This window comes from Calonectris borealis, chromosome 5, assembly GCF_964195595.1.
Source record: "Calonectris borealis chromosome 5, bCalBor7.hap1.2, whole genome shotgun sequence".
NCBI lineage: Eukaryota > Metazoa > Chordata > Aves > Procellariiformes > Procellariidae > Calonectris > Calonectris borealis.
In genome coordinates this window covers 2,727,937-2,748,524 of record NC_134316.1, presented here as the reverse complement: position 1 = coordinate 2,748,524, position 20,588 = coordinate 2,727,937, and positions in this window count along the sequence as shown.

Here is a 20,588-nt window from a genome sequence, read left to right as displayed (position 1 = left end):
ATAGGGTTACTTCAAAGCACAGGGCCCCTCAGCCTCTTAGATACCATCTGTTGGTAGGTTATATCTCCCTTGCACTAGTGTGAGACTCAGCCCTGCATGCTAGAGAATTTCGTGAATACAAAGCCATCCAGATTCAATTTTTTTTTTTTTTTTTAATTTTAGTAACTGCAAATGGCATTCAGTTCCAGAAAAAGAAGTAGTCACTGGGTCCTAACAACTTGGGGTAAAATAACTGTTCTGGTATTTGTGTGGACACCTGAAGGGTGGCATTTTCTAAAGGTGCTTCTGAACGGCACATCCATTTATCTGCTGCAGCCCTTGCTCACAACGCCAAGGCTGAGCCAGATGCATGTTTTAGCTAGAGTTTATTTAAGGGGAAGTGGGAGGAAGAAAATTAATTATTGGGTCACTGCTGAGTCGTTCTTTGTTTTTGGCTTTGTGCTGGCGTTTTCTCTCTCAAATGACTTTTTGAATTATTTTATTAATGGAAATGTGGGCAGATGGGCTTGAAAACGTAACTCTTCACTGACTCAAATGAGAATCTGAAGTAATTAAATATTTTATAGCTTCCTTAAAGCTTTATTCTGCTCTCTTTCAACCACCATAAAACAGCTCTTTATCTCAGTAGCTGACCTGCCTTTTTCATCTGTCTAGATACTGCCCAGTGCTGCCATTTCACACTCCCCCACACTCTCGTACATGTCCCGCAGCTTAAACACCACCTTGCAAATGTGTGCTCTGGTTTCCCCGTGCCCACACTCAGTGGGGAAATTGCTCACGTGCAATTTCTTGGATTTTCTGGTGGCTGCTGGCCATTGTGTGCCCAGGCCTGGTGCCAGGAGATGTGGGTTGGTACCATGGATGAACGCTCTGGACACGTACACTTTGAGAGGCAAGGAAGGCGATGCAAAGCCCAGAGCCTGTCCGTGCTATCTCCAAAGTCGGTGGGAGCTTGGCCGTGGACTTCAGTGAATATGGCAAAAGACTCTGGTAGGAAAGGGTTGGTCACTTTGGCATTGCTTTTTTCTTCTCACACCTGCTCTTTACTACCCTCACCATTCCACACTCTGGCCTTGAAGCTGCTCCCGCAGAATCAGCCATTTTCCCCAAGTATCACTTTTGGGGGAGCTCCCTGGGGGTGTCTCCTGGGCCTGATGTCACCTGCACTGCTCAGCTTGTGGCTGGGGAAGGGGTGATGCTGTGCTCGAGGGCTGGTCTGGATAAGGATATTGTCCTGGTTTCAGCTGGGATAGAGTTAATTTTCTTCCTAGTAGCTGGCATAGTGCTGTGTTTCGGATTTAGGATGAGAATAATGTTCATAACACACTGATGGTTTAGTTGTTGCTCAGTAGCGTTTACACTGGTCAAGGACTTTTCAGCTTCCCATGCTCTGCCAGGTGCACAAGAAGCTGGGAGGGAGCACAGCCAGGACAGCTGACCCAACTGGCCAATGGGGTATTCCATACCATGTGACGTCATGCTCAGTATATAAACTAGGGGGAGTTGGCCAGGGAGCAGCGATCGCTGCTCAGGCACTGGCTGGGCATTGGTCGGCGGGTGGTGAGCAATTGCATTGTGCATCACTCATTTTGTATATTCTGTCATCATTATTATTATTATTATTTTCCCTTCCTTTTCTGTTCTGTTAAACTGTCTTTATCTCAATCCATGAATTTTACTTTTTTTTTTCTTTCAGTCTCTCCCCCATCCCACTGGGCAGGGGGAGTGAGCGAGCAGCTGTGTGGTGTTTGGCTGCCTGCCGGGTTAAACCACAACAGGTATCCACCCCAGCTACTAAAAAGAAGAAATAATTGTGGCAGTCTGATGTCCTCACTCACAAAGACTAATGCAGGGGCTTGCAGGACTGTTTTCATCAGACCATGATATTTTGTTGGAGACAGACTGTTTCATGGAGACTATTGATTTGTGTGACATTATTCATGGGAAGTCCAGACTGACTTCATATCCATCTAACGACTGTAACTCTGTCTTACAAAGTCAACTGAAGTGCTTTTTTATTTTTTTTTAGTAGTTCAGTTGGAAGAGACCTACAACAATCATCTAGTCCAACTGCCTAACCACTTCAGGGCTGACCAAAAGTTAAAGCGTATTATTAAGGGCATTGCTAAGCCAGATGCAGCTTGAGCTGGGGCCCTAACTTGAGGGGAGCAGGAGTGGAAAGACAGGACAGCCATTGGCTTGGAGGCTTCCTCCCTAGCTGTGAGTGTATAGGAGCATGTGTATGGATGAGGCAAAGGGAAGAGAAACAGAATCTGACCCTTTGTGCACATTTCTATCCAATGCTGAACATGACCGAATTTTGAAACCTCAAAACATGACGAAATGAAAATGCCTTCTAGCGTTAACTGATATGTTAGCTCATGCCTGAGGGTACGGAGAAGGAAACTGCAAGGCACGAGATAAGCTGCAGCTGTCATATCGCTGAGTAACATCCACATTGGACTATGGCTGCATACAAAAGAAGTAGATGAAGTACCAGCAGATGGCACTCGGGAATATGCAGCAGTGTCTGTTTTGTGGGGTCAATGACATTTTTTTGCAGCGTGTTTTGAACAGGCGCCTCAGCTCTGCGCTCTGGACTGCATAGAGGGAATCATCGCTCTGCTGCTGGGCTCGGGGCGGCGAGTCCTCTGCTGCTGCAGCAAGGGAGCGAACTTGGCTCTTTCTGCAGCTTCAGGAAATATCCTGCTTCCTTGCTGCCCCATCATTAAATGTCATCCTAATTGCATGTTGCCTTCTCTTCCCTTCCATCTTCTCTTCCCTTCCACCCGCCACAGTCCCACGGCAGCCCTCCGACATGGGGCTGTGCTGCCTCAGTGGTACTGGTGCTGCTTCCAGCCCCCAGCCACGGGTGGAAGCTCACCCACTGTGTGCACCTAGGTGGTGGGGTCCTGGGTGATGCTGGCTGTAGATCCTTCCTCACACAGTGCAGACCTTTGCTTTGCACCGGATCTCAGTAAGGTTTAGATTTATGACCCGATGCAGACAAAGGAAGAAATCAAATCAGGCTGTGCATTAATGCAAGTCATCAAAGCTCCTGACATTATTCAAGAAAATCAGAATCCTATCAACTCCTCAAAAAAGATTTCCCATTAATTTGTGTTGAGGGATCCTAGCCCATATCAGCCCATTCTGAACAATTGCTATTTAGGGTTTGAAATTCTGTGAAAGAAGAGGACAGGTATTACTCTGGCGATCCTGCCAGCCAGGACTGTGTTATCAGATACATGGTTAATACAAAAGTGTGGCAGTAAAAGTAAATGAGTGCACAATGCACAGTGGTAATATATTAAATGGGAAACTTAAATGGATCCATGGAACACATAGCATGAATGAAAGCCAATTTCCCATAGTTTGGTGTCTTGTAGTTGATTGCAGTCCCTGATGAAAGCTTTTTTGATGGCTGGAGAAGTTCCTGCTGGTTTCTGTAGCGTATGAGCACACAGTGCAGCCTTTCTTTTCAGAAGCACATAAGGGCTGGAAGAGAGATGACACAGGAAAAACTGAAGTCCATGCTCTGTCCGACCGGCCAGCTGGCACGGTGGAGAAGGCATTGCACCCGGTGCATGGCCATGCCAAAGCTTCCTGCAAAGTGTGCGACCTGTGCAGAAGTGAGCCAGTCCTTTGCTTCTCCCCCACGAGGCTGATGGGGCATGGAGCCGAGCAGTCCAGGTGTCTCACCAGGGAACCACCACTGTCAGCATGGATCTTTGTCCAAGGTAAATTTTGCCTGTAAATAGGTATTTTGGGCAGGAGAGTGAAAAACTGATGGCTGTGGTAGAAACTAGGTTACTTTCTGAAGTGCTGTGCTTTAACTGTGTGATGCCAGTGGGACACCTCCACATAGGGGTGCTGCTCACCTTCTGGACCCTCTGGGTTGATGCTGAATCTACTATTTTCTGAATTTTAATTCTGCTGGCTGCCCGAGGAGTTTGGCACATAACTTCCATTTCACTCTGCAATTCTTCTTACGTTAATATTACTGTTTTAGGGATTTTCCTAAAGTTCTTAAATCCAAGGCACACACATAAACACACAATTCCTTCTGTGTCCATCTCCGATGTCTGAAAAATTGAAACGGCTCATTTCATTTAGTCAAAATGATAGATATCCCTAGCAGATGATGATCTGTCAAGCAAGAGTGTCTGACAGCGAACAATAAGGGGCAACAGAGGGGTCCTCTCTGAGACTAAACATTGGAAAGTGAACAAATAGAAAAGAGCACTTCTTCCTCTACATGATCCTCAAGGTGATGCAGTTTGCCAGAATATTTCTCAAACTCCAAAATGATGATTGCATTTGTGGATGAAACTATTCCAAGTCAAACACAGACAAGGTGAAATGTGTTTCAGAAAAATTATGGAGTTGTCAACTTTTTTCAGACTGTGCGTGTGAAGAGCCAAGGCCTCAGCTGACAGAACTGGAGCTGGCTTAAGCAGAACTGTGCTGATTTCTGACTGCTGAAGTTTTGTTGTATGGTACATATACATATTCACCATTATATCTGATCATGTTTTCAAGGCACAGTAAATCGTGCATGTTAAAATAAATTGCAGTGTTAATGATAATGGCAATAGCAATAATAATAATAATAATAATAATAATAATAATAATAATAATAACAACAACGATGATGATGATGATGATGATGATGACGACGACGATGATGATGATGATGATGATGATGATGATGATGATGATGATGATGATGATGATGATGATCCAGCCTTGGCTGGATCCATTCTTGACTTCCCCCCCAAAAAAAGAGAGAGTTTTAAAATAAACATATTTCGTCTTCCAGATCTCTTAGAAAAGGGCACATGGGTTTCTAAGTTCTGCTGCAAACGGGCAGGTTTGTAACTCCAAGCAGGTGGCATGATAGATATGGTCCATGGTAGGCTGATGCCTGTGAAAGCCACTTGGTTCAAGTGGATGGGTCACAGAAGACCTGGTTGCAATGTATTACATTATTGGTTATAAAGACTTTTCTACAAAGATCCAGGTCTCTTTCTCTGAACCTTTAGAGCTATTGCTTTCTCTTCGATAACCTCAGCCCCTTGCTCTGTTCCTCTTCACTTGGCATGCAAAACAGCTCTCCTTAGCTTTCATTGCTCTTCCTGCCTGTCTTTCCTGCCGAGTTCAACCCCATTATTTTTGTCCCCTCTGCTATGCCTTTTTCTGTCATCTCTGCCCCCTCCTCTCTCTATTTCTCGGGTCTTTCATCATGAGCTCGGCAGGTGATGCCTCTCCTATTGACTTCAATGGGCAGTAGATGAGCCCTTCCTCCTGCAAAGCCTCTTCTCATGGTAGGGCCACAATTATAACTTTTTGCAAGACTACCACTTATGCAAAGGACAAACTGGTATTTCAGATGACCCATTTTTATGAATAAACACTAAACCCAGAAAATAAAGATTGATTCAAGACTGTCTTGCTGCACCAGTTGTAGGAAAAATCTGATATGCTGAGGTATCTGTTAATACTGCATAATTGCAATCCTCTTCCATTAAAAGTCATTGATTAAATGTCTAATTAAGAGCTGCCCAAATATATATATGGTGTTTAAATATAGTGGAGGGTTGGGGTTTTGATGAACTCGTTAATACAAATCTTATTTGTGAACAGTTACAATGGCTTTGCTGATGAAAGCCAGGTTTACTCTTTTGCTTTGCTCTGTAGTTTCCTCTGGGAAAAAAGATCAAAATTATCTTTCCTTTTGTATGCTTTTTCATATTTCAAGTGGTTTGGATGGATACCTAATTTGCTTTCAGTATCACACATCCTCTTTTGACATCAGAGGATACATTTTCTGAGCTTTACAGAAGTTTTACCGGCTCAACTACCATTAAAGTCAATTGGATCATGTGGCTAAAGCAAGGTGTAACAATTGGAAAATGCACTCCAGGGTTAAACTGCTGTACTTGAGCTATTAGATTGAAAGAGTTATCCATCCTCCAAAACACAACCTGCATTGCCACAGCATGGTGTCCTCTATTCATCACCTCCAGACAATTATAGCTGCATTCAGCCCTGGTGTAAATGAAGTTGCTATATCATTTGAATCATGCAGCTTAAGCCAGAGCTGGATCTGTCCCACACAGAGCTGCTGAGCTTTCAGTGCAAAAGAGGCCCAGGGATGGGGTGATCGGCACTGGTTTGTAAAAGTCATGGGAAAGAGAGGGAAAAGGAGCTATTAAAAAAAAAAACTTAAGTCTCCCATTCAAAAACTGGATATGGCTGTTGCTCAGTGGGATGCAAACATGGCACACAGCTTGGCCGAAGAACAGAGTTTGCGGTCCTTCCCCACACCTAAGCCTTCAGACCATCCTCTTCATCACAGTGCCTGCTGGCATCAAGAGCTTCAAGGCTGAAGCTTTTTCACAAAGCCACCAGTGCTGCGGGTGACACAGCTGGGCACTTCTGCCCTCTGGGCTGGGCATCAGACAACTTTTAAAGACTTAGGATGAACTTCAGTTCACCTTCAAAGCAGGCAAAACCTCCATGTTAAATACATTTTTGAAGAAGCTGGTATGCAAGATAGTAAGACCATTTTCTTCTTGGGTTTTTGTGATTGAACAAATGATTGTGATAGTACCTTGTGTTTTTATAGAGTGCACTTAATTGCACAGCGGCAGCAGAATGGTATTGGCTTATTATTTTCTCAAACCTCCCACCTGAATGATACCCACATAGGCCTCCCCGAGAAGAAACCACAGACCTCAAGCAGATTGTGTCTCGCTCTCCTAAAATGAGAGAGGCAGAACTAATCAAGGAATAATCTGTAGTAGGCCACAGTAACTCCTAGCTGTTGGTAAAATAACCCTTGTGAGAGAAAGAAGGTAATGAGGCTATCATGTCAACTTTACAGAGTGATCCCATGGTATCTGAAAATATAAACCAGTTTTATTCTCATTTTCTATACATTTTCCAGTCCATTTCCTACCATAAAATCAAATAATGTGCCAATAAATACAGCATTTAAAATTTCATTGCTTAATATGCTAACATTCAGACTGGAGATGCCACGGGCAAGCCAAAGAATAATGCACTGCCATACCTGGAAGGAACCAAATTATTTTGCTACTCACAGTGATAATTGCTCAGGTGGTGACGAGCACTGTCCCTGTGCTGCCCTGTGCTCTTCTACTCCCTTATGTTCACATGCAATGTCTTATTTTTGGTTTAACTTGAGTGTTTCTAAAGGCAAGGTCACCCTTTAGTAATTTCTGTAATACTGCTTCTCCTTGAAGATGTCAGTACCACAGTACAGATGTCAGTACCACAGTAATGAGCCAGACACTCCTCCCTTGGGAAAGCCCCGAGGGATAGAGATGGAGGAAGCAGATCTGGCTAGCAAGGATCTCCATATCAATAACTCTGGAATATCTAATATTAAATTCAATGTTTTTTCATGCACTTTTTCACTGTTTCAACTTGCTCAGTTGAAATCTCATTGTCAGTTTCAATGATAAGGGCAGGATCTTTCCCAGCACTAAGAAGTCCTCTAAATGACCTGTGCAATATTGGTTTTTGGAAATGACTGTAGACTGCGTATGATTTCAAGACAAACACTGCTACCATGATTTCCATGAAATCAGTGAGCAAGGCTTTAAGTGTGGATCTGAACTGTGTGCTGCAGGTTAACACACGTGGTGATGCACACCCTGCTCCAACAGACTTGCAGTCTGCATACCTGTTGCAGAAAGCAAGTGGAAAGGGTTGGTGAAAATGGTGCAGATTTATTAAAAAATGGGTAACAGAACTGAGACTCGAAGGCAGATTTCCCAATTCACAGTCTGCTGCTCTATCTGTGATGTCTTTTTTCTGCAAGGAAGCCCCTGGATGGACAAAGGTGCAGTATTCCCACCAGACCACACGCACAAGATCTGACCTGTGGGACCGACAGCTGGCTGTGCTCATTTACTTGAATCCAGCCACATTGCAAAAATGATTGCTTTTCAGCATAAGATAGCATATGCATGGTAGCAACCTTTTGTGAATCAGCTGAATTGCTCTGCTGTTACCTGCTGGACTATAAATGCATAGCAGGAGGGCTGAAAAGCCTCAAAACCTACTCCTCTAAGTAACCACATGTCTGGCACCACATGGAAATGAATGATGGGTCCCCTCCACACACTCCAGTGTATGTGTAAACAGGGTTTGGAGATCAGATCAGCAGTTTCTAGCTGCTGACAGTGAAAAGGAAGGAAAGGAAAAGATTGGGTTGATCTAGTTCAGGTTACAAATCCTCCAAACATCAGATTAATTACTTTAGAGGCTTTGATAACGTGGCTTAATCCTGTTCACCTTTAGTTCTACATCTGTTTTTTATTATTAATCAAGAAAATTACAAAAAAGCTTTTTGTCCCCTCCATAATTGCCTTCTCAAAAAAAAAATGCGCAGTCAAAATGATTTCAGATTTCTCAACTGCAAGCTACAGATGGCCATGGTGTAAGATGTAGCTTCACATCATTACAACAACAGATCAATAGATGATTAAAATGTTAGTTTAATTTCAAAGCTATTGTCTCCATTTCTTTCGTGTCAGAAAGCTTCTTGCTTATGTGAAGATAAGCCTTAGCTGGAGGGTGTGTGCTGAGTCTGATGTGCAGAATGACATGTTGATTATAGAGAGGATAATTAGAAGAACATTTAATGAATCTCGAGAGCCAGAGCTAAAATGTCTGGGATCACAGGTTTTATAACCTATGGTCTTGTGATGAAGACTTTTTACCACAATTGCCTGTTTTGCTGGTGGTTCAATCCAATTATACTTTAAAAGCATGCAAGAAATATGTCAAAACTATTTGCCTGACTGCACTGGAATGAGCTCTGTGCTGGGACAGATCTTTTTTTTGCATCTCTGTTCTGGGAAAGGTGTGGATAACTCAAGCAAAACATCACAACTCTGAGGACATGTTGAGATCAACCCTCTGCAGGGCTTGAAGGCTTTATTTTGTCATTTCTTACAAATCCAAACAATAAATATGCCATAGAAAGGAATGATAATAAAATTGGTTAATTTAATTCTGTATCAAATTCTGTGGCAAATTGATTCAAATGATAGATGTTTATTGGACACATGTTATGGAATTTGGCATAGGATGAGAGTATCTTATTTATAAAGAAAAATTAATATAATCAAGGTCAGGTCTAATTTGATCTGCAGCTATTATTTTAAACGATGTGGAGGATTAGTATGCACTACTTACATTCAGTCTAGAATCAACAGATTTCAATTTATTTAGTGCATTTGTCCATTATAGTGAAGACATCTGCTTTAACTGGATGGGAGACAAATGCTTGAGCTCTTCTCTGTATGAGAAACGTGCTGGCAAACAGAGTAACGTGCCATATTTCTGAACTTTACTATCCTAAGACACTATCCATGGACCTCACCCTAACGCTAACAAAACCAGCTCTAGCGACATTGTCCCTCTGCAAAGAAAAAAGAAGAAAAGTTGAGCATGGAGAACTTGTTTGGGTGAAATAAAACAGAATTTTGCGTCAAACTACCTGGGCACAACTTTTCTTTTAATCAGAGTTAATGCCTGGAGGCTCAGTTGGGTATTTTGTGTTGCATCACAAAAACAACAGCTCTTGTCTTCCAGCACAAAGTTCTAGAGAAGGAGAAGAGTGTGTTTATTTGTAGAAAATAAATGAAAGATCAGTGTATATCACATAGGTGATCATTTAATCTCGTGCTTGCTTCAAATACTGTTTGGAGCAGTGCATTTCATTCACTGGCAGCTCAGCACAGGTGTATCACAATTGACCAAGGATGGAGTTGCTGCTTCTGTGGGATCTGTAGCATTGCTTAAGAGGATGTAAAGGGATTTTCATTGTTAATCTCTACTCCATTAGATTTTTGGTCCAAATTTTGGAAGAGCGTCCCAAGAGACTGAGCCTTTGATTTAACCAGAGGAATAGCCGTATTCCTTTCAGTCTGTGAATGAACATTGACACAAACATTCAAAATGTCTCTAACCCATTTAGATACTGATAACTTCAAAACTTCCAATAAAAAAGTTCAATTTATAGCTATTATCTTACAGCCTTAGGAAGTCAGAGAAATATATTTATTGCTGCTCTTCAGTGGCAACATTTGAGAAGTTAAAGAACAATTATGAAACGAGCAATATTGTGTGGTCACTTGCAATACCATAGAAGTGGGCTTGATGACCCCTGAGGTCCCTTTTAGTCCTCTGTTCCTAATCTATCAGCAAATACAATCTTTTTTTTTTCTTTTTTAATTTAGAATTGTTTTTCTTGAACAACCTTGAAGGTGCATTGTGAAGAAAATGAAGGGAGAGAAGGTTGGTTGCCATCCAGCTGGCAAGCATGGACATCCAGACGTGCCTCTGAAAGCCTTCACTCTTGTGTGAAGGCTTCAGGCATGTTGCTGTGACTTTCCTCTTTGCCCTGACTCAGCCATGAAAAGGAGCCCACCTGCCTGATCATCTAAGCAGTACATTGACTCTTGGAGGCTGTCTTTCTTTTCCGAGGCAAATGGTTTGGTGCCTCTGACTGCCAGCCCTTCACAGACACCAGGCTCACTCTCCACAGCACAAGGATCATTTTGTGGCTCTTTGTTTGCCATCGTTCCTTTCAGCTCTTTAGAAATGTAACCCAATTTAACAGTCTCTGCACTCTGGAAGGGCATTTTAGACACTTCAATGTGCTGCTGTCCCTAAAGGGGAGAATTTCACTCCTTGGCAGCATGGTCTGCAGGTTCCCCATAGGAGAAGGTGTTGGGAGACTCTGGTTTCATATTTTTAACTGCATTTACTTGACATCTGCCTCTTATTGAATCTTCCATGCTTCCAGGTGCTGCTTTAAGAGAAGACTGTGCAAGAGCTCAGACCATGAGGAATCTTTAGTGTAAAACTGGAAACTGAAGCACCAGAGAAAACAGATTTGCAGGGAGGAGTAAGGTCTGCACGTCTCCACCATGCTGCGAAGAGCAGCTGGGGGACGCAAAATAGTCCTGTGTGCCCCGCATGGGAGCAGGCACACAAACCTGCGTCTTCCAGAAGCTCCTAGTGAACACGCACTACAACTGGCTCTAACATCTGGAGCACAAAGATCTTACAGAGCCTAAAAAAACACAGCTGGGAGGGTCTGCAACTGCTGGATGAGAGGATCTATCACTGAGGCTGTATTTCATAGGTGTGCTGGTTTTGGCTGGGATAGAGTTAATTTTCTTCACAGACGCTAGTGTGGGGCTGTTTTGGATTTGTGCTGGAAACAGTGTTGATAACACAGGGATGTTTTCGTTCCTGCTGAGCAGGGCTGACACAGAGTCGAGGCCTTTTCTGCTCCTCACCCCACCCCACCAGCGAGGAGGCTGGGGGTGCACAAGGAGTTGGGAGGGGACACGGCTGGGACAGCTGACCCCAACTGACCCAAGGGATATCCCATACCATATGGCGTCATGCTCAGCGTATAGACCTGGGGGAAGAAGAAGGAAGGGGGGACGTTTGGAGTGATGGTGTTTGTCTTCCCAAGTCACCGTTATGTGTGATGGAGCCCTGCTGTCCTGGGGATGGCTGAACACCTGCCCGCTGATGGGAAGTGGTGAATGAATTCCTTGTTTTGCTTTGCTTGTGTGCGCGGCTTTTGCTTTCCCTATTAAACTGTCTTATCTCAACAATAGGACAGGAGAGGGATTTTTGCTCTCTCAAGTACTGAAGACATGCATATGCTTTTCTGTTTAGCAATGGTGATAGAAAGTATTCAGGCTCTTTAAAGGGAAAAATAAAAATTGATAAATTGCCCCATGATTTACAACTGAATCAGATCACTGGTGTATAATTTTCACAGTTTGTGCATAAGTACTGTCAGGAAGGGAGAAATTGGTTTTACCACTATCATTAAAATCTTATGTAATGAATCAGATGAGGTATCAGGAAATGGTATAATATACTTTATTTATTATCAGCTTAGACGAAAAGATTTCTTGGTGTAACTACAGAAATGTTGAATAGGACGCAGTCACTGTGAAATCTTATTCCTCCGGACTTTGCTAATCCATTTGTGCGTACTTGGGCTACTGCAATTTTTACTGTAAGGCAAGAAGAAAGCCTTACAAGCTGCCCCCCTTGCCTTGTACAAAATACCTTCTTCCTCTGTAGGGTTTCAGGACAGATACTGAAGCTCCATTTCAAAATTTGCCCTGACCTAAACCATGTCTGAAAGTCAACCCAGACTGTGGCTTTCCACTAACCAGAAGAAAAACCCCTCACAGGAATTGAGACCATTCCGAAGTGTAAAGGGCTATGCAACAGCTTCAAACACTAAAAGCCAGGTGCCAATTATTTGTTACAAAGGGACCCACGTGCGAAATACCGAGAAACCAGAGTCGGAGTTGCATTAAAGAGAATTATAACGTTTGCTTAGGAGAAGGAAGTGCACAGGTAGCCTGGATGGAATAAAGTCTTTTGTTGCCAGAATTCCCATTGAAGGGAGTTTTTGAGGATCATTCTCCCTCTGGGCAGCTGCCAAAGCCCATTTGTCTTTGCTGCTGGCATCGTTCAGGCATACACAACTTCATAAACAACCTTCAAGGTCTGAAGTATTTGGCACTGTTGGAAAACATTTTGAATGGGTTGTGTTGCTTACCTTTGACATCAGTAATGCATTCATTATTATAAACTACACAAATCATCAACCAAATCATGTTTTATGCCTGTCTAGAGGTCAAAGCTTTCATCTCGCTGGTATGAATATATTTTTATACTTATGAATAAGAATGTTCGTTGCTGAGTTACTTCAAATACCCACTGAACACTAACACATACAGTAAATTAAAACTGATTTGTAAAACCACACAGATTGTGGTTCATCTGCCATAACTTTGGCTGAAAAAAGTTAAATATCTTTCCCCAGCTAATGATCTGACCTCCCTTGATAATGAGCAGGATAGTCAGGGACCTCTGGAGAAGGAGCCATCCCACTCTGCAGGTGACTTATCCATCTTGTAGACAGTGATCTTGGAACAGCACAAATTGCTCTGGGACAAAACTCCTCTCCCTGGACTCCCTAAAGAAGATAGATGCAGATATGGCACAACTCACATGCGCACAACTGTCCCTAAATTTCAATAATGTTTTTTAAAGCTGCAAAATAGACCCCTTCATGCTAAGGCTGGGAAAAAAATCCTGGCTCAGCCCCTTGGGGCAGTCGTCTTCTGTTCATCTCAACATGTGTCCTCATAAAAACATGCAACATTTTTCTCCGTTTCACTCACAGGATGGCCTGCTCTCCACTGGCTCAGCAGATATTCTGTATTTTGTTTTCTCTTGTTTCACAGTGTGTCAGCCAGGCTCGATTTGCTCCACACATTTCAAACCTTGCTCTGAAGACGGAATTATTAATTTCCTGTAGGCTTTTTCTCTGATGTGTCTTGCTACAGTGGCTGAACTGTTCACAAATTCAATCTGGCTATTTTCTTGCCACCTCAGTGAGATGAGAGAAAATTATTAACCCTTGTTTTCAGACAGGGAAGTGAGGCACAATGAGATTACACTTACAGTCATTCACTGATTTTGGATACCCAGGCGAGGACACCTTGGATCTGATATTTCAGAGCGCTTAGCTGGATTTAGCACTTTTTATTCAACGTGCAATTCCCTCTGACTTCAGCTGCAGCGGTGAATACTCGGCATATTTGCAAACCAATAGCCAGGGTCTTACTCTGGTACTTGGAAAATGAGGACTGCATAAACAGTGATCACCTGCAGAAAGTGTGGGAGCAGAGCTAATTTGATGAAAAAGCATAGCTCCGAAGTGCATTGCAGAACCTGATTTTAGGTACCCGGTGTGAGGAGAGAAAGCTAAACCAGAGAACTAGGTACCTACATCTTCTCTTAAGTACCTTAAGTCTCAGCAGCCCTTATTCCCAGCACAGCCAAGAGAAAAAATCTGAGACCAAAGCTGATCCCACCTCTCTTTGGGCTTACTCATAAATTCAGCAATGTGCATCTATCTATGCTCCTAATTTGCTGTTTTCTGTCGAAATGTGCCCTGAGACCATGTACCAGCATGTTCAGGAGAGGAGGAGGCAAAGGGTTGCTGAGATTGCAGCAGCCGCGTGTGGAGGGAGAGCTTTCACCAGGGAACACCAGACACATGTTCGAGCCTCTTGACAACCTGACGGGATTTAAATGCACGCTCCTTAACTCCATTTGGTTTTAACAGCCGGGCTTATCAACAGCTAGATTTAGATACATCCGAAAACCAGTTAAATACAAATTCTTTAACTGGATTCATCCTTTCAACAACCTCACAGAAATATTAACGTTACAGAAAATGCTGTATATTGGCAGAATATCTGTTCAGAATCCTTTATTAGGAATCATGGATTACATTTTATAACAAAAGCCAAATCCTATGCTCTTCCTTTATTTACAGCTGATCTTTCTGACTTTGAAAACAAGATAAAGCACGGATGTCAAGGATCTCTTATCCGGAAAGCATTACCTTTTCTCTGTGAACATGATATTTTAATCCATAAACTACGTAATACGTATGTGCATTTCAAGCAACGGTAATTGATTAGTAACTTCATGATATGCTTAGTATATGACTTGTCCTATTGATTAATGTTGCAGTAACATTTTAACATCACCAGAATCACAATGTTGCTAAAGATAACACTGAAAAGATCACAGTCCAGTGTTGCTAATGTCTTATAAATAGAGATGCTAGAAAAATCTCCATTAGTTAATTTACAAACATTTCAGACAAATATACATGTGTTCTGTAAAATTGATTGGCCTGATTAGTCTGTTAGAAGTTATAATGTAAGCTTTGTTCCTTTAAACTGGTCCAAACTATTTGAATGAGTCTGGGAAATGGGTTTTTCCTGTCATTACCTTTTCCTTCCCCTTCCTTTACTCTGGTCCCCTCCTACCTTGTGGCAGTGCAGCCTGGCAGTGGAAACGCTTCCCCATATGGCTGAAAAAAACCCACAAAACCGTAAGCAATTCAAAATAAATACTTTACTGTGAGCCAGACAGCAGGGAGAGGTGGTACTGCCATTTCCATGCGTTCGGATAACAAGATGCCTTGATGCTAACTGGGCTGAGCAGCAGAGGTGCGGGTCTGGGAAGGATCTCAAGGAGTGCAGGTGGAGTTAAAAAACTGGTGCTTTATGGCAGGACTAAAATAAAGTTTCCTTTAAATGCAATAAATGGGATGGGGGCTCTTGCAGCCACAGGCTGGGCTGAAGAGCCCAAGCAATCTCCTGTAGTGTCCTCAGCCTGCTTGTCTAACGGGTGGTCAGCTCCAACCAGCAGACGTGGGCTGGCTGGGAGGTTGGGACCATGAAAGCAGTGTTGTGTTTTGGGGGAGCAGTGCAGAACACTTGGAAACTCCCCAGAGGATCCCCTGCAGTCCCCTTGCAGGGCTGCAAGACTCCGCTAGTGCTGCTAATCAGAATAACTACACTGATGTCCACGGGCAAGACTCCACTAGTGCTGCTAATCCACCGATGTCCACAGGCTATCTTGATGTACAGCCACAGGAGCTGTGGGCTTTACTGTGCAAAATAAACCTCTGTTTCCTTGCTCACATCACATCCAGGTGAACTTTCTTCCCTGGGAATATTCTGGCAATGAGCCATCAAGTTTCTCGTGTTCACAGGGAGCTGCTCCCCGTTCTTGGGCACCCAGGTATCTCAGGTCATGCTGTGGACAGGGTGGGGCAGCCAAATCAGTTGCACGCGCTTTTGATGCAATGGGGGCATTATGTGCATTATTGCTTTTAATGTCCCTTCACAGAGTCCCCAAGGGGATTAATTGGAGTCTTCTGGCATGAATTACAGCCAGAGGTCAGGTCACAGAGTGTCTCAAAGACTCAGAGCTTTCTGCCCTTGCATAACTACAGGAGCAAAGGGAAAGAAAAGAATTTTTTTTGCTGTTTTGAAAGTCAAAACTCGTGAACAAAACCCACCATTGATAAATAATCAATGTTTATTCCAAAGGCACAAAGAGACATGAGGTTTATTAATGCTAATTGCTAAGGAAAACTCCCAAGACTGTCAGCTTTCTGTGTTGGGGCAGGAATGACGTGAAGGTTGTGCATCAGTCAGGGGTATTTTTCTTCAGGTTTTTCTACAAGTGTTGTTATTATAACTGATCAAAACAAAAGTCCTTGGAAGGGAAGAGGAAAGTGAGAGTAATGGTGAGGGACTTTTCCATTTGCCTTAGGTCCTGTTGTGTTTCCAAGTCTATCATCCTCAGATTTACTTGGAGATAAAAAGAAATGCCAAAGAGATGAAGAAATCTGGACAGTAGTTGGGGGCATCTTTCATTTCTTTTTTCATTGTGGTTTTTTTTGGTAAAATAAAAATAAGAGAAATGAGTCAGTCTGTATGTATCAAGGAAATCTGCATGAATCCATATTTAAGTTTTTTGCCATGGAAAGCCTGGCACCCCACTTGCCCACAATCACAGTCTTTGAGAGGTGTCTGGGACAGTAGAAGCAACTACAGCTTTAAACAAAAACATGCTGACATCCCACTGGAGTCATGGGTTTCCAGCCTAGTCCTTGGGTCGAGCAGCCTGCCTGACAAAATGCACCCCAGCAAAAGCTTACAGAAGAGCCCAGCATGAGATTGCTTCTTGTCCTGAAGGAACGATGTTGAATTTCTAATTTGAAACTCTTGTGAAGGGGGATTACCCACTCCTAGAAGTAGCATTCTGAAGGGCTAAGTAGCCACTGGGTCAAAGTATGTGTCAAAGAAAATATTCTTTGGGCTTCTGTTGGGCTTTTTTGTAGAAACTTTTCCATTAGTAACCTGGTTTTAGAAGGCTTTAAGAAAATATGAAACTGAGAAGAGTTTTTATCACTCTGTCACCAGGGTGCTTTGTCAAACTTCTTATACAAGCACAAGCAATACATGACTTTTACATTATTTTCCAGTGAAAAGTGAAATGGCTTTATGGATCTTTTTTTCAGGATGGGTGGAGGGATGTAAAAAGGAATAGTTGTAGCCACTGACATGTGAAGGTGGGCTGTAAAGAGTAGAAGTAGAAATCTGTTCTGAACAGGTTTAAGCAATAAAAGACCCTACAGGGAACCATCAGGATGGACAGAAACTACTTTCTGACATGGAGACTCTAGGACAGACACAGAACAGAAATGGTGAGAAGATGCCCAAGATAAATAAATGGGGAAAAAAGGTATGACAGCTCTGTCTAGTCAATGTATCATGGATAATACATAGGGAATAATTATGCATTGGCATGGAGATGAACTGTGGGACAATTTATTCTGTTTTTTTTTTTTTTCTTGGAGCTTACAAACTCTAAATTCATAATCTGAGTCCTTGAAATCAGCCAAGGTTTTATAACACAGTTCCATCAACCAGCGACGCTGCAAGACAGAGATGAGGTTGTTATACTCTGCTATGAACTTTGTGGTCAGGTTACTGGATTAGATTTGAATGGAGGATTAGGAAAGGGTCATGTCTGTTCCCTCTGGGCTATATTAAGTACAAGACACAATCACATGCAACAGCTTCACATCGGTACCAGCCCTGTACGTACTTGTGAGCAATAACATTATTTCCAGCTCTTAACTAATAAATTATTAGAAGCATCAGCTTCCTTCCAAAAGGCTGGAAGAAGCAGGCTTTGGTTTTAGGTCCCTCAATTCTGCAGATTACTATTTTGGACCCAATTGTTCTTCAACACAGTCAGTGGTAATTCTTGATTATTTCAGATTAAATAACACCAGAATTTCACTGCTCATTACTGTAAAATTTGCCCTCACAACAACCACAAGCAAAGGAACACCACAATCAAAAGGTTGAACCATTGTGCCTCTGGGTTGAATATTTTAAGGCATTTGAAGACAGGAGCACACTGGGAATTTCATATGCACTCAACCTGTCAAAACTCCCACTAAATACTTTTAGGCACATTTCAGTCATGTTAAAAAACAGTGTTCAATAGTGCAGTGACTAATATTGTCAACAGTAACTATACACACAGACAAAGTAATCAACAATGGGGGTTATCCTACTCTGGATGGTTGATCTAGGACAACATAACAGGATTTTTGTTTTCCCCATGCTGCTTCAGCTGTCTTCCAGAATCTTAATTCCCTTTAGAAAAAGAGTCCATCAAGATTTGAAGCAAAGGCTCTTCATTACATTTCTCCCTGGTGATGTCTAAAAACTGTTCAGCAAGTTATCATTTTATTGAAAAATAAGTGGATTTTTGGTTTTGTTGTTATATTTTAATTGAATATAATGTGTTATAATAGTCCTTCAAGGGATAAACGAGAGGACTTATTTTTAACCCAGTCTGGGTACTAACCTGCCCTTAACATGTTCCACCACTCCCATAACATCCTGCTTTCCAGCACAGTAACTGAACTGTTCTGTATCATTTTTTTCCTAATTGCATTGAATAGCAATGACAAAACCAGGGACTGCAGTTTGGTTCCTTGATGAAACCCATTTTTAAGCTCAAATATTGGCTCCAGCTCAGCTTAATTCTTCTTTCAAGTCAAAAGTGCTTTTTCAATCATGAGGTATGTAGAGATTTATCACAGCACTGCTGCACAAAGGCTGATACTTCATGTCTAAGAGTGGACTTGCAGGATGGACTGAGGTTTTGATTCAGGAAACATATTCCTATCTCACGCTGGTTTGTTGGTTTTTTGGGGTTTTGTTTTTTGGTGTTTTTTTTTTTCTTTCCCCATAAAGCACAGCACTGCTTGACTGTGATTTGGCAAAAAGAGTGAAGACTTTCTTCTCTCAGCCTCCCAACCTCACTTATCTACTTGGGGCAGGTTCTGCTACTAGAAGGGAGAAAAAGGGACTTATACTCACCTGATTTACCAGCTAGATAGTCAGATCAGATGCGATCTTCCTCCAAATACCATCATAAATAACTGTTCTTTCAGCAAATGACATGCTTAATGATAGACACATGAATTATCCCACCCCTGCTCAGTAAAATCTCATAAGCAGGTGCTCAGATCCTGAGGAAGTTGAGTCTGCCTGAATCAAGCATGAATATGCATAATGATTGAACAATTTGGCTTTCAGTATAGGATTATGCAAATTGCAGATTACACGCACAAATGAATTGCCACTCCTTGATTCACAATTAATCACTTCAACCGTTTCCCCATCTGCTTTTGTTCCACTTTTATTGTTCCTTTCATTTCTCTAGTATATCAATCTGCACTTTTCTGCAGGGAAACGGTTGCATTAACTCAATCTTGTAAATAGAAAGCATCTCTTTTCCACTACAGATTCCAAACTTCTGGAAATCTGAGATCTTATTTCTCAAGGAAAAGCTTTTTCTCTGAAATTAGCAGAGAAATTCCTCTCCTCTCTAGGCCAGGGAGTTTCCCAAAGGAGGCTGATGCAGAGGTGATCAAGCAGAGGTACTTCGGCTCAGGTAACAGAAGAGGCTTCATGCCAAATGCAACATGCGATTAGCTTTCAAAGTCAGAAAAATGTCATTTAAACCTCAGCATGCACCTGTCAACAGTACTGCTCCGAGATTTGTGAGCTGTAAACTACCCGGAGAATTAGTTGATCTGTATTTCAAATTGCAGCACATTTAAACTCTCTCTCTTTCTCCTTACTTTGGCTGGCTTCACCTATGTGATATTTCTAATCCGCTTTGAGTTCTTGTGCTTAAGTTCAGTTGGCCCTTGCAGCTGAGACTCTCAACATCAGCCAGGAAGGTTCAGTCTTTACTAGGATGAGTCACTAATAATAATGATGGTAGGAGGGAGGGAAGAGTGGGATCTTGGCTGGAAAACGAAGGTTTGGGGATAATAACTGAGCACAGTTAAGGCTCAAGTGGTTCAGCAGCTGGCTGAGCACCCATTATGGCAAAGAGGCTGCTGCTGTGCTGTAACTAGCACAGTAATTTATCAGTAGGTGCCTGGTATTCAGTGCACACTTTTTCATCCATATGGAATAACTGCGCATTTGTTCAGGGGTTGCTTTCTTAAAGTATGGGTTGCTTTGATTTGTTAAAATATGGGTTGCTTCCAGTTAGCAAAGCATAGGTTGCTTTGAGTTGTTAAAGTATGGGTCTTCCTGGCTGGTGTGAAAGGCATGAGTAGTTTCTTTTGCATTTGATCAAAGAAAGGGCAGTGATGGTAGCACCAAAACTTCACAGATAGCATTCAAGGGCTTGCACTCACGCAGGCAGTGCCAACGAGCACCGTTTTCTATGAGGACGGACAGAGGGCACTTGAAGGATCGGTCCACATAGACCACTGGCTCTGCCAGCTTGTCACAGGTTCAAATTCAGGGCAAGTTTCTATCAGAAAGAGTTGCATCTTTAATGCTCAGACAGGTCCATTTGAGGTGCTAATTTTTGCCTAAGGCCATCTTCCCCAAAATCTTGAGTCATGTGGCACCTGAGATGGGCACCTGTCCTGCCGCGGGAGCTGTTAGGCTCTGCCAGATGGGTGTCTCTACTATACAAAGGTTTGTGACACCCAAGGCCACGCATTGCAAAGCAGTGTTGGAAAATGAGAAGTAAGGATTATTTTTTTCTACTTAGGGGAAAGTTAAATCGCATCT